The following is a 14,419-nucleotide window of genomic DNA, read 5'->3' on the forward strand; positions in this document are numbered from 1 at the left end:
TTAGAATGGTGTATGAGACAGTGAAAAATATGCAGGTTTAAACATTTCAATAACATTAAGGATTAATGTAAAAATGCCATGTTGTTCATTGCTCAAATGAATTATCATGTTTTCAGTGAAGAACAGAGCTGTGGGAAAGGAAAAATAAAAATTGAAAAGTTGTTTTGCCTTTTGTATAGAAAGGGAAAAATCTCACAGTGATCTGTGTAAGCACATGCTGCAGCTTGAATGAAATTCCAGCACTCCTAAAAAGCCAGTTTTGAGGCATCCAGACAACAGAGATGAAAACACAGCAATGTGAATTCCTTTGGTACCACACAAATATTACTCCCAAGAGCCTACCAAAGAGCTTGGACCATGAAATCTAATTATTTGATAAGAAGCTGATTTCATAAAGCCCTCTCTTCTGCAGGCTGTTGGATACCCTTTTAGCACAGAAAAGATATCAGTGCATCATATGGAAAGAACAAAAAAGTGTTTAATGGTATGTCATAAACCAGATTCCACAGGCCTAATTATCATCTCAAACAGAATCATCCAAACACAAAACATGAGAGGAAGAAGAAATATTCCTGAGGGCGTGGCACTGGATGGAAATGTCTCACATTTGGGAGAGGACCAGTAATCTTTCTGGCCAGTGAAGCTCATGTGAGTGTACATATCTGAAATTCTGCTCCAGTGGAATTAACTGAAATGGATAATCCTGGGAGGGCCTATGGCCCAGCAAGAGTCAGCTGTGTAGTTCATAACTTTTGAAGATGCTCTACTGGCGGAATTTGTACTACCTAACATGTCCTGGGGAATAATTTATTGCCTTGCTCCTCAAAAACGAAATTTCAAAACTCTTTTAAAGTACTCTAGCAAAGCAAAGAGGCTGTAGCCTTAGAGCAAATGATATGTTTTGCCCTGAAGAATGGTGTGAAATAACCTTCTGGTTAATTAATCTTTGCAGTGCAAAGAGTAATTCAAGCTCTTGTTTGAGTATCATTTACATTGTGTGATTATTGGGTTGAGTCAAACATATACCAGCCTTTAGCATTACAGCATACATGTTAATAAAAATAATATTGCTTTGTAGGTTGTACTCATTTAAAGAGGTATTTTCTTCCTTGGATAAACGTACTTTTCTTACTGTGAGCATGTAAAGCTCTCCAAACAGCAATTATCTTTGGCTGAATGAATCTAGGAATTTTCCTATTACCTTCAAAATTAGAATTTCATGATTGCCATTTTAAAAAATAAAGGTACTTATTCAGCAGAAAATGTTAGTGTGTAAGTCTAAGTACATGCTTAAGTCCCTCCTGAGTCAGGAAAGAGGTTAAGCAGATGCATATCCTTAAGTTTTAAATTACTTCAGTGGGACTTTGTCTTGTCTTAAACTTTGAATGTACTTGAAGTGTACTAATGGCTGAGCATAGTATATGAATACAGGTGGTTCAGTTTGGCCCACAGCTGGCACAAAACCAAAATTTAACATTACTTTTAAAGTGTTTTGACTAAAATCCAGCAAAGTACTTATGTCTACACACAGTGCTGATTTAACTATCTCAGTTTATAGTTACACTGGTGCAATTTCCTAGCATGGATACAGTTCTGCTGGTATTTGTCTTGGCATAATGTAGCAAGGCACTTTTACAGAACTGAATGGCTCTGAAAGTCAAGGAGGCTGGGGCAAACCTGTGAAGGAGAGCACCAAACCTGATTTAGCTGAAAACACTGCACTGAGGGGACATGAGAATGGGAGAAATTTGCCTCTTGAAAAGGTCATCTTCAAAACCTTCACGAATTACTGGTGCCACTTCCAGCACACTTCTGCCAGTGTGGCTGCTCATGTGCGAGTTCATTTCCCAAAGAGGAGCTCCTTCCAGAAGCTGTGGGTGAAATGCCCAGATTATACCTTGTACACTGCAAGATCCACTGAGCTGGGTATGCTCTAAGTGATGGCTGCAAACAAGGAAACCTGCTTTAGGTTCTGTATGGCATGCAGTGAATTCCCTGTTAGTCTTCTGATTCTGCTGAGATAGGTTATATTTTTATCATTATTTTGCTTTATAAGGTTAAAACTTATTGCAGCCAAATGACTCAAGATAGAAGAAACTACAATTTTTTTCTTTTCCAAAGGATCTTCAAGGAAGAATTTGACCACAGAGAAGGGTGATAAAAATGAAGAAATAATGACCTTATAATGTATTATTTACAATACAGAATAGTGATCTACACTGTCACCATTATCCAGCTTTCCAGTACTTGGGTTCTCAGTTTTGGATATCATCTATTAATGGGAAATATACCTAATAACTTAAGTTTTACCTTGGGAAAGGACTGTTTCTAGGATCCTCCTATGAAACTAGTGAAATTCTTATTTATATCCCACTTAGTGCTTTAGATAGGCCATTTCTCTAGATCCATTCATTTTCTTTTGGGTTATTTCTGTTATGGGCTGATTTGCTTTGTCTTTGCACTAAATGGGATGTAAAACTAAGTGCTGCTGATACAATTTCCTTGGGTTTATTTGTTGCTTTTTTCCACCTTGCTTTTTTAGACAGCAGATGTATTAGGAGAAGATGCACAGCATACTAAATTCTTATCTCATTTGAAGAACATAGTGCTTCCAAATTAAATAGTTCAAGATGAAAGAATGACAGTATTAAAGCCACAAGAGCAAACCTTAACCTGTCCCTTTCCTCACAAACATTCCAGCTGTCAGAATTTTGCCATCTTTTATTAAATGCATCATCATCTATCAGCATATGGACATATTGAATAAATGAACATTAGCCCCTAAACACTTATTCTCTGATTTTATTTGGAAGTATAAATAAAAATTTCAAAATAGTCCCTTTAGTAATTTCAGTCATCACTATTACACCTTAATTTATTCCTCTAATTTCATCTACAATATAATAGTGACAAAATTAAGAATAGAAGTTTGGCCTCCAGCAATCCACTTTCAGTTTTCATGGATACCATAAAGAATTTACCTGTTTCCCTTTTCTCATATGAACCATACAGGCACTGACTCTAAGATTAAGCAGATTTCTCCACTACCAACAAATGAAGCCCTATTTGTTTCTTTTCAGTTGCATTCATGTTACTAAATCCAGTAGCATCACAGCACAGTCTGAATGGAACTCAGGCTCAGAAACTTTGCAACCTAAACATCAAAACTAAAAAACTACTATTCAAGTAGGATGGGAAGATATGGTGTGATGTAGCCTCACGTCCCACAAAACCTCCGCTCACAATACTGCTTCACTTCAGATGCACAAATAACTGATGCACTGCACAAACCAGGCCTGCAAACATGGTGTGCCTTCTGAGCTGTACTTCAAACCTCACTATATCTAATAGCCCTGTGCCAAAATGCCAAGTACTTTAAAAAAAAAAAATCTGGCCAAAAGATCCTCAAAAAACTACTGAAACACAGGAGCGTGGAAAAGTGTAACATTAGAACGTTCTAAATCCAAGCTACACTTCAGGAGTGTAAAGAGGGATTAATGAGGACCTGTGATGGTGAACTTCTAGAAGAGTCTAAGAAGTGAAATTCATTTCAGCAGTGTCTGTTGTGCTGTGAGGCTTAATTGTAGCACCTTGCCTTCATCAGCTGGAAAAACTTTTGCTATGCTGTTTGCAGACAGGGCTGGCAACCATCCTGAGTATCCTGCATTTCCACTCTGGGAGGAGTTAGTGTAGCAAAGACTACGTGGGATTCAGCTAATGCCATTCTAAACACTAGAGAAGTGGTTGTGACCATGCTGACCTTAAGAAAGATGTATGGAAGTGTTCATCAGTCCTAAATTAGGGGAAGGAGGGGAGGAAGGAAGGAGAGAAAGGAAGGAAGGGATTTCTGAAACACTTTGTGAAGCTTACCTTGATAAACACTAAGGAGAAATCCAGATATTTTGTCTACCCACAGAAAATTGTCTAAATTGCCTGGAAAAATCTCATTGACCCAGTCAGATTGTGTGAAGCTTTTGATCACATACAGCCCCAGGTTCTCCTGCATCTTGCTCAGAGCACATAGCTCAGTGGAAAACCCCAATATTTTATTGTGATAAACACTACAATGGAATGATGTTTGCACTGGCATGTGTGGGTTGCTCATCTTTAGGTGGCTTGGGAACATTATATTCAGGGGGTTTTAGATGTGAATTTACAAGCACCACATGCAAAGAATTTTAAGGTTTTGTTGTTCAATTATTTCAAGTAGAATGAAAACATCAATGCTACAACAATACAAATTAATCAAACAACAAGAAGTAAGGCAATTAAAGCTGAGCACTTTTGCAATGCATATTCAAGAGCCTGAGTAATTAGGTGTAACTGTAGAAAGATTGTCAAATGTCCTTTTTGTGTATATCTATGAATTCTATTTCACTGAGAAATCGAGTAAATTATTTTTGTGGATGATTTTGGATAGCTACAAAAAATGAAGGAGGAAAGCTGCTTCTGTAATTTAGAGCATGGAATGGGAAAGGGAAGTCCCTTAAATCTTCAGATTCCTACGTAGCTTGAGGCAATGACTTAAATTCCCACCTGTAAAAAAGTGTGACGATCCTTCTGTGTGCTTATCTGGGCTAGGAGGATATGCATGTTAAGAATACTCAGACAGAGCACAGAAATGAAGAACAGTATCACTCCAAGTGTTCAGCTACAGAACTCACCCTGACACCAGTGTTCCATACAGCATTCGTTCTATCAGAGTTTTATAAATAGAAGTTTACATAGGATCCTTACCTGAATGCATGTAGTTTTGACTGTAACTTTCTCTCTTAAAGGTGTCATTGTGTGGGGAAAGATCAGCATCATTTATCCTCTTGTAACTCTGAAACTGCCAGTGAGCCTCTGAAATGGGGAACAAACCACATAATTAGAAAATTATCCACTACCAGCTTGCTATTGTCCTATGGCTTTTCTGAAAAGAAAAAAACGTGTGCCACACTGACAGCACTTCACAGGCAATACAAGAAGCTCTCAAGAGTTTCCAGCAATCTTCAACATAGATAACAAACAGGAGATAACTTATAATATGGCAGGTAAAGATAAGGCCTTTAAAGAACACATAACCAATGTACTTAGTGTACAGCCCCAGCAGCGAAAATCACAGTAAAACAGTGGTTTCTTAGGCTGAACATTTTATCTTAGGCTGAAGATTCCAATCCCATAAACTGGGGCTTCAATCTTCGTAGAAAGTTGTATTTCTGTAACAAGCATATTAACACAAGGGGACTTTTGCCTCCAGGCTCCCATTGTTAGATTATTCTTTATATTGGATTGTCACAGAAAAGGCTTGTTTTCTTTTTCGTTTTTACAAAGTAAAAGATCTGAAATATTATCAGCAGGAATAATAGTTAGGAATACAAAAGAAAGTCCACAGGATAACATTTGGGTAAAAGGCATCAACACTGTGTAAAAAAATCTTGAATGGGGAAAGAGGATTCCTCATATGAAAGCTGAACAGGGCTCACAGTTAATGGATCTTTTCTGCTTGAAATACTCAGGTCATTGATATTAAGTATTGCTTCTGGGCCCCTTTGAAGAATTTCAGTGTTGCACAGGTGCCAGTCACACTGAGAATGAGGAGATTGCTCTGGTGACTTTGTCCTTCAGTCAGCAGAGCCACCAAGGGCCAGGTGCTGCTCCCAAGGGTGCAGGCAGCACTCCCAGAGCCCCTGCAGGCAGCACTAGAGGGATGGAAGGTGCATCCTTTGCCAGTCCCTGCCACAGAGCACGAGGTACTGCTGGGACTGGTGCCACATTTCCTGAAAATGCTGTCAGAAAGTGAAGGTATTGTTTCCATCTCAAACACAATCCAATAATTAGACAATGGAACTCATACTGCTGTCAAAAAAATTTTGGCCAAACGTTAGGAAAATTTCTGGTGAGAACATTGTAAAGGGAAGTTAAAATATATGTCTGCAAGTGAGAAGGAAACATTCTATTCTTACTCCACAATTATGTGTATAAAACACATAACAGAGTTGTACCTCAGCTAGCTCTATGAACTGTGACAATCTTGTAGTGCATTCACCCATGTTTTCTGTAGCTGTATCACTAAGGATATATTCACTGTATCTACAGATAGCTGCAAACATTGTATCAGAGACCCAGCAAATTATTCATCTCACTTCTAACAGGCCAGTAAAGAGCACAGGTTCTAAAAGCTGAATGAGTCAATAATAACTATCGGCTGTGAAATTCACCTTACCACCCTCTTTTTGCTTACAGTTACATAAGGTTTACCTTGATGAAGTGAATTAAAGGGTTACCTGCTTTCTGCTAGAACTGTTAAATATTTCAGAAAGCACCCATATCCCTGGAGTTTTACAGTGCCATGGCAGTTAACACATTCTCCAATACAGTGCTTTTTTTTACACACCAGGGCTAAATGGCTCAGCTGTAGAGCTTGAATTTGGACTGAGGAATTTTACTTTCCAACATTTTTTTCATCTTCTCTATGGATGTAAGCTGCTTGTCTTGCCAGGCCACATCCTACATCTAAAACAAATGTGGGAAAAGTGTGTAGTGCACAAATTCCAAGCTCCCAGTCTGGAAACCACTCAGTTACACAGCATAAGATGTTTTCTTGATACTCAGGTATTGAGAGTGAAATTCTGTTCTTGGATTTCTCTCCTGGGCTGCTGTCTGCTGTAATCACTTGCAGTGCGTCTGCAGTCCTAGCAGACTTTCTACTGGAAGTCAAATTTCACAAATTTGAAATCTAAATCTTTTGAATCCTAAATCTTTCTGAACCTTTACTTTTTTTACATTTGCTAATCAAATAGGGAGGGCTATTATAGCGTATGTGTCTCCCATGTTACAAGGAGAAAATTCATTTCACTCTGTTCTTAGAAGAGTGAAATGGGGAGAGAACATCAAAAGTCACTGTAAATGGTATGAATCTGAAAGGGAAATTTAAAAAAAAAGGACTAAAAAAAAATAATCCTTCCATCTAGCATTAAGACATTTAAGGAGAACAATAATGCACATTCTTAACCAAACTTTCCAGTATATTCCATACATGCATTCACACCATGTTTCTTAAAAATAAACAAATGAAAAGTAAAAAATGCAACTGCCAAAGGAAGGTTATTTATGTTCAAACTGTACCAGAGAAATTAGTCAGGGGTAATTCATGCATGTGAAAATATGATTTCTAACACTGCCAAGGTCAATAAGACCTTAGGGAGTAAATGCTGACCACATAAATCAAAGATGCAGTTTTGAGGAAGTTTTGAAGACAGAGTGGAGAGGCTTTAATAGTTTTTAAAAGCTTGTTAATAGCCCAAAAGAATCAGCAATGATACAAGAAGAGCAAATAACTTATTTATAAAAGGACCAAACTATGCTTGATGTCCTTCTGTGGATTGGATTGCCCAAGCCCAGAATTATACCATTCTCTCCCACATTTCAGAAGTAGAAGTAAGGATCTGATTATTTCTTAAAACTGAAAAATATAAAAGGTGCACCAATCTAAATCTATCCAAACTGCCATATTAGTTTGCTTGAAAAAATATTTTAAGAAAAAGACAACTTTGGTGAATAAAATACTTCTAGGAACATCTCCTGTTTTGCCAAGATGTCTAAAGAGAAATGCATTTTATCTGAAAATGCATGTTGGATAGCAAGCTTGGTTTTTTTAATTTGGTTGCTGGTTTTGTTTCTTTTTCTTTAACCATTTCCCCATGGTAGGTCAACAAAAAGCAAATAACTTTTTTGCCCCGCTAAAACAGAAAATTGACAGTTTTTCATTTTAAGCTCAGCCACTGAACTAAAGAGTACTTCTGCCTGGCTGGCTCCCCACACTCCTTTGGTTGCCACTGTAATATCTAAAAATCTCCTGTTTCAGGTTGCCTTTCCAAAACATTGTGTAAGTTAGAGCATACCCATTTCCCACACAGCTCAGATATCTGGGATACATATCTAGTGTGATATTTGAAGATATCTGAAATCAAAGAGAACTTTAAAACAATCTTTTAAAAGAACTCAGTTTGCACTATTAAAAACTGCTTGAATTACTAACAGGAGGAGTTTGTGTCTGAGTCAGACCCTTCTAAGCCTTAAAAAAAGATGAATTCAGAATAGAGCTGGCAATTAGAACTCACTGTTTATTTATTAATTTGTATTAGTAATTTTCGTAGGTTTTTGAATGTTCCTGTATTGTACAATTGTCTCATATTTTAGAAAATGTAATCCATGACAGCATCCTGATTTCACTGATAAAGATATATAAACCATTTTTTATGTTGTTTCTTTGTAGGTAAACTGCTAAATTTCCACAACCCCTTTCAGCACAAACTCTTCACTGTTTCATTCTCCTATTAACAAATTCCGCAGCTGTTCCAAACTATTCCTCTTCTCTTCTTGGACAGTGCTGTTTAATAGCTCTGCCACCTTGATATCAGGGGAAAAAAAGGTTGACCAGACATGCAGAAGCCTCTGATTAAGGGATAATTAACCTGTATTATTCAAAACTTCATCATGAGCAAGGAGCAGAAGTCAGAATAGTGGGACCACAAGGCTGCTGGGGAGGAGGCAAATGAAAGCAGATACTTTGGGATCAGTTGGACACAGGCAGAAGAATGTAACCTAAAATCTTGCAGCCAATTGAAATTTGTTGTCAAAGGGTGCAGGAGGAAAAGAAAGAAGGCAAAGAGGGAAGCCATCAAACAAACTCTGCACTCTACTTCCCACAGTTATGACTCCAGGCAGAAGCTGGGTAGGTGGTTGTGGAGCGTGTCTCTCTCAGAAGCAGCAGGACAAGTCTCATGGCTAATCTTGATGTCAGAGGCACTGGTGTTTCTACATCAACCCTTCCTACTTTTTAGCCTTTAAAATTTCTGTGTTTTCATTCATTTCCACTATTCCTTAGTCTCAGAAACATTCTGGAGTCAGAGTCTGGAGAATTTGTTTTAAATTTCCAAAGAGTGAGAGAATATTTGATTTCACATAAGCATAATTTGATCAGCAAGGGTGGCAGTGATCAAAAACCAAGTGCCACAGTCCCCTAGGGTTTTTTCTATACAGGTGTGCACTGATTCTTATTCATACAAGACAATGAATTGAACTTAATAAAGAGGAAGTTTTCAGAGTGCTCTCATTCTGGAGAGGGTAAGAGTTTGAATAAACTGCATGGAAAATGCAGATAGAAGATGAGTAAGACCCCATTACACTTATGACAGTCACTGGTAACACCTCTCTGAAGAACATATGGAGCACAGTCACAGCTGTCCAAGAATTCTTGAGGTGCTTGAGACTAGACCTGTACACAGTTGTTTCCTCATGTAAAATTTCTACCTTCCTCTTTTCCTCTATGGAGAGAAGGAAAAGAAGGTAAAACATGAGTCCTCTTCCTTGAGATGAGTTGGTAAAGATCAAACAGTATTTGCATGAAGTTTCCAGTGAAATTTTGCCAGAGGACAAAGGGCTGCATGGGCCAAGAAAAACCAGAAGCTCTACAAGTGTAGGAGGACTGTGTTTGTTGGCTGAGTTTGAGAATAAATTGAAGTCAAACTAAAGAGCGAACAGAGCTGTTTCTCAATTTTTATTTTTTTTTAATCCCAGCACAGCATGCAAATAATTTGTTATGGACTTGAGCAGGAGAAGCCAAGTATATAGTATTGTGAAACTGAAATCCTAAAATAAAATATTTCAAGTTAGGAAACCTGTAGATGGTAAGCCCAAAGCACTCTTTGCATTCAATTTTCTGGCTTGGTCACAAGCACTCTTGCTTCCTGATATATTTAACTAAAATATTCAGGTATTGCCTCACATGCACCTCCTTTGGCTTTTTCCAGTGCCTATAAGCATGTGCAGAATGTTTGAGAACACCACCAGACTTTAGTACCAGCAATATCAGTTTCTGAGGGGTTTTTGGTTAATAGAGTGCAATGAAGATTTCTGTCTGTGGATGCATCTGGAGGTTGCTGGAACATTTTGACTCATGTTCCCAACATATTCTCATAAAACTGATCAGCTTCTCCCTCCCAGCACATACCACTGTGAAAGAGAGTGAAGTAAAAAGTATTTAAAAATAACATATAACTCATTGAAAGGAAGAGCACCACATTTTCTTGAGCCACTCTGCAGCTCTGGGAGTTGGCTGTTGTTCTTTCCCTTAAACTCTTTCCTGGTCTCTCATATCCACAGTTTTGACAGGCTTTCCCACAGGGAATGCAAGGAACACACTGCTCTCCCATGGATCCATTGGAAGCTCATATGGGGCATTTTCTCAATCTGGCATAAATTCCTTAGCATGGTAACACTGCCCCACTTTCCCAATGGCTGGGAAAATTCACATTATCTTCCATGAGCGTTCAGCAAAGTGCAGATTTGGTTGTCCAAAGAAACAGGCATAAATAGAGGTATTTTCAAAGGATTTTTACTGTATGGTAGCTGATCTGAAGTGTTTCAGAGTCACTTCAGACCAAGTTCAGGATTTACACAAGGAGAAACAACAAGAAAAAGTGTAATAGCTTATATGTTCTTTTCTAATCTTTTTTAGACCAAAGTGTCATAAAGTATTGTATTTTATAGGTAGGAGTAATAAAACCAAAGGGGCATGGCCAATTAAAATGTACATTATTTTAAAAGATAAAAGGCAGATCAATTAAATGATGTTTCAACCCAACTACAGTAATTTATATTAGCAGAGATTCTGTCCCTAAATATTAAAACAGCAATCATGACACTTCCTTTCCCCCTCACAATTTTAGACTTTAGAGACACTTTGCAGTTCAACAGCACAGAGTAAGAGAAACTCTGCTTTATGCTGCTTCTGAGTGATAGCACAGCTATCCTCTGCACCAAAGTAACTCCACAACTGTGTGCGTTTTCTAAAAGACAAAGTGAAGAATAACAACCTAACTATAAGCACAAAGGCAATTTTTGCTAAGTAAAATACAATTACACCAGCTAGAATTTCTTTTGGACATGATTAGTAACAAACGTTCCTTGTCCTATGAAAATGTGCCAGGAAATTTTAATTGACTGCAAGCATCCAAGGCTGCCATTAAACACATCATCTGAAAGATTAATGTTTTTGGCCCACACTTAACTACCATGTAACCTGCTTTATGGTTTACAAGATGGAATGACTTTGTTTTACATGACAGTTATTGGGCCTAATTCTGCTCACAGTTATGCCAGTGAGAATTTTGGAGCAATTCCATTAAAGTCAATGGCTCTATAAAATAAGAGTAAAATTAGACTCAGGCCCACCATGCAATTTAATAATAACTATTATTACAAGTTAGGCCAGATTCTGCTTTTCCAATTGTTAGCAAGTGACCAAGCACTAGATATCACATTCTTCTAAGACAAAAGGTGCCTGCATTAAGACTCGGCCCTTCCACAGACAGCCAGGCTCCCATACCTTCTCTGACATGACAAAAGGAGATGAGACCACTGCAGGCATGGATATTCCCTGCCACTCTGGAAGGACCTCATTGTGGAAATGCAGAAGAAAAGTGAGGAATTCAGAAAGGGATTTTTTATTATAATAACATTTCCTTGCAAATCAATTCAGGATTACAGATTCTTTTTTTGAACATCAAAAGTTTGAGTCACTGCTGTTCTAAAACCTGTAATTTCAATAAATATTCAATTTGGAGGCTTTTGGACAAAACTAGATATAGAGTTGACTCACAAACTGTGCTGTAGGAAGTGATCCCAGCATTAGGTGGCTGCCCAAGCCATTTGTTCCCCTGCTTAAGAAATGAGTTAAATTATTATTGTTTTCTTGGGTAAATCATATTCTGAACAAGCACAAGTGACTCTTGTCCTCTCCCTTCTGTTTCTGGTGTTCCATTACCACATACTGCTCATTGCTTCAGTTTTTAAATTGTAAACTGTTGCTAACCAGCAGCTTTACAAGGACCACATGTACATGAAAAACAGTGCTTCCTTCTTAAGTCCACTGACAACCAGATGACTTGAAAAAGTAGGTTTCTATCTATTACAGCACATGTACAGGTTGATAGCTTTCAAATGATTCCATTGATGTTAGAACTGGTAAAGTGATAGTCTATTATTTCATTGAAAATAAAATATATTGAGACATTTCATGCTGTTTTCCATTTTTCTCCTGTTTTAATATTAACTGTGATTTGTGCTATCTAACAACTAAAAGTTTTCCTAAATACTTATTGTACATTACATCCATTGCATTAAAGATTATCTGTGTTTATAAAACAAGATTATTTTATGAATAAAATACACTGAGAAAATAGAGCTGTCTCAACAGCAAATGTGTCAAGTAAAAATACAGTGATATAGCTTGAATTTCTACACTTCAGTGCATCTCTTGAGGGCGTGAAATGCTTAATTGATGGTAGCATGCATTATTCTCCAAATCTTCTTTTATATACCTATTTCAAGTATTTGATTATTGCCTGGCTAATAATAGTTGCTTCATCAGTTGAAGAACAGACCAGAGAAGAGAGTGTAAATTGTAGCATGCGATTGTTTACTGACTGTCACAGAAAATGTGTAGCTGCTGCCATATGACAACCTTCCTCTGCTCCCTGCAGCCACAGTTTCATGGAACAGCAATGAAAGCTCCGGGAAACTGGGAAAAACACCCAGAGACCAATCCTACCCCATTAATTTTTAAGTGCATAGAACTCTCCAGAGGCCAGCAAAGCCCACCTGGGGCCAGTGAAAACACATCACAGCTGGCACTGATTTATTGGTGTCGGGAGCTGGGTGGTGAACGGGCTGTGAACCTTCCAGCTTCACTGCTCATTCCCTCTTTCCTTGGGCTCCTTCACCTTGGCCACCCAGAAACCTCATGGAGACAAATTTTAGTTGCATCCTACTCTGAAGATGTACAGAACTGTATCTGAATTGAATCTGGAAGAGGCCAAGGAGAATGGCAACCAAAACCCATTCCTGAGGCTGTGCTATGAAGGAGAGTCCTGAGAGCAGGGCAGTTCTGTGAAACAGAGCAGTGAGGGGTTTCTCAGCCAACCACAAATAGATGAGCGTGTTGCAGAAACAAAGGGACTGAAACAAACCCCAAAAGCTGACCAGAAAAGAGCAAGATATGGAGGATCTGAAGCAGAAAGTTGCTTTTGGAGTCCGATGATTTTACCTTTCTGCATATTCAGCGACAGTCTTCAAGAGAAAGATAAATGGATAATGTGGCTTTCGAATTGCAAAATAAATGGCTCATCCCTGAGGCTCCAAAAATTTTAATGAAGTAACACAAATAGGAAGCATTTCAACTACTCTTCCTCTCTAGTGTCAACAAGTACCTCAGAGTGAGGCTGGAAGCACCACTGGCTGGTGACAGGGACTGCACAGGTTACTGGGGACAGAAGAAAATGTGTCTTCACTTTTCTCAGCGCCAGCCCACATGCTCAAACACCCTGCCCCATTGCTTGCTACCCCCACTCAGCACACTCACAAATTACTGAGGGCCATTCTGCAATAAGCCAATTGTGTTATCCAGCCCTTTAACATTTAGAGAAGCCTTTTTATCCAGCAACAACATAACAGGGAAGGTGCCAACAGATCCAAATGGGCTCTGGAATGATTTATTCATCCTAGGCTTCTAAGCCCCTTTTCCTCAGCATTAATGCTAAGATTAATGTGTCCCACCAGTGCTCTGCCAACAGGAACTTTAATAAAAGCAAGAACAACTAGTTGGCCTGACTTGCTTTCTGCTTAAGGTTAGGACATAATAAAAACAGCAGCCTACAAAGACTTTCCCTTTAATTTACTTATTACTTGAAATAATGAAAATAATTTAATTCCATTTAAATAAAACACACAGATTACAGGATCATTGGTACACTATTGCCTAAAGTCAATCATTAGTCAATTTTTAAAAGGATAGGAGTAATATATCTGCATATTTTAAAAGGTGCATATGCATCTTAAAACTTTCTAATAACTTAGTGTAGACAGATGTATTTGACCCAAAGCACACAATTCTTATGAATGCCAGATCCATTATGACAACAGCTGAAATCCATGACAGACATGGTGCCTCTAGAAACTAACATTGAAGAATTTGTTAGACATGAAAGAATAATTGTTCATATAAGTATAGTCAAAACTGTGCCCCTTTTAAGTCTGTTTATCCCCACCTACTGCCAGGGGCAATCAAGTGTACCAGGACAATGTCTCAGCCCTTAAATCTCCAACTGCCAGCAAATCACAACAAACCTGGCTAGATTTTGCCCTGGATGACTTTGGGCTTAAGAACACCCTATATCTTCAAATCTCCAATTTCACAATTCAAGTGCAAGGTACGTCCAGGATAACTTGAAGAATACCTAACAAATGCCATCTGAAAATATAGCAAATTAAAAAAGCCACCCAAACCTCTGTTCTACAAGTTGCTGAGACAGTTTAGTGAAATTCCAAGAAAGTGCAGTGTAACAAAATCACCTAAATGGACTGTGACTGATGC

General features: G+C 38.2%; 1 long non-coding RNA gene across 2 annotated transcripts in view; it reads right to left on the reverse strand.

Annotated features, from left to right (window-relative positions):
* LOC136561456 (uncharacterized) overlaps positions 1-14,419 on the reverse strand; it is a 152,472-nt gene that overhangs the window by 68,266 nt on the left and 69,787 nt on the right. For both annotated transcript variants that reach the window (XR_010784347.1, XR_010784346.1), the window contains exon 2: positions 4,738-4,845. This is a non-coding gene — a long non-coding RNA (uncharacterized lncRNA). The remainder of the gene's footprint in view (positions 1-4,737; positions 4,846-14,419) is intronic.

The sequence above is a fragment of the Molothrus aeneus genome, chromosome 11, assembly GCF_037042795.1.
Source record: "Molothrus aeneus isolate 106 chromosome 11, BPBGC_Maene_1.0, whole genome shotgun sequence".
NCBI classification, from domain to species: domain Eukaryota; kingdom Metazoa; phylum Chordata; class Aves; order Passeriformes; family Icteridae; genus Molothrus; species Molothrus aeneus.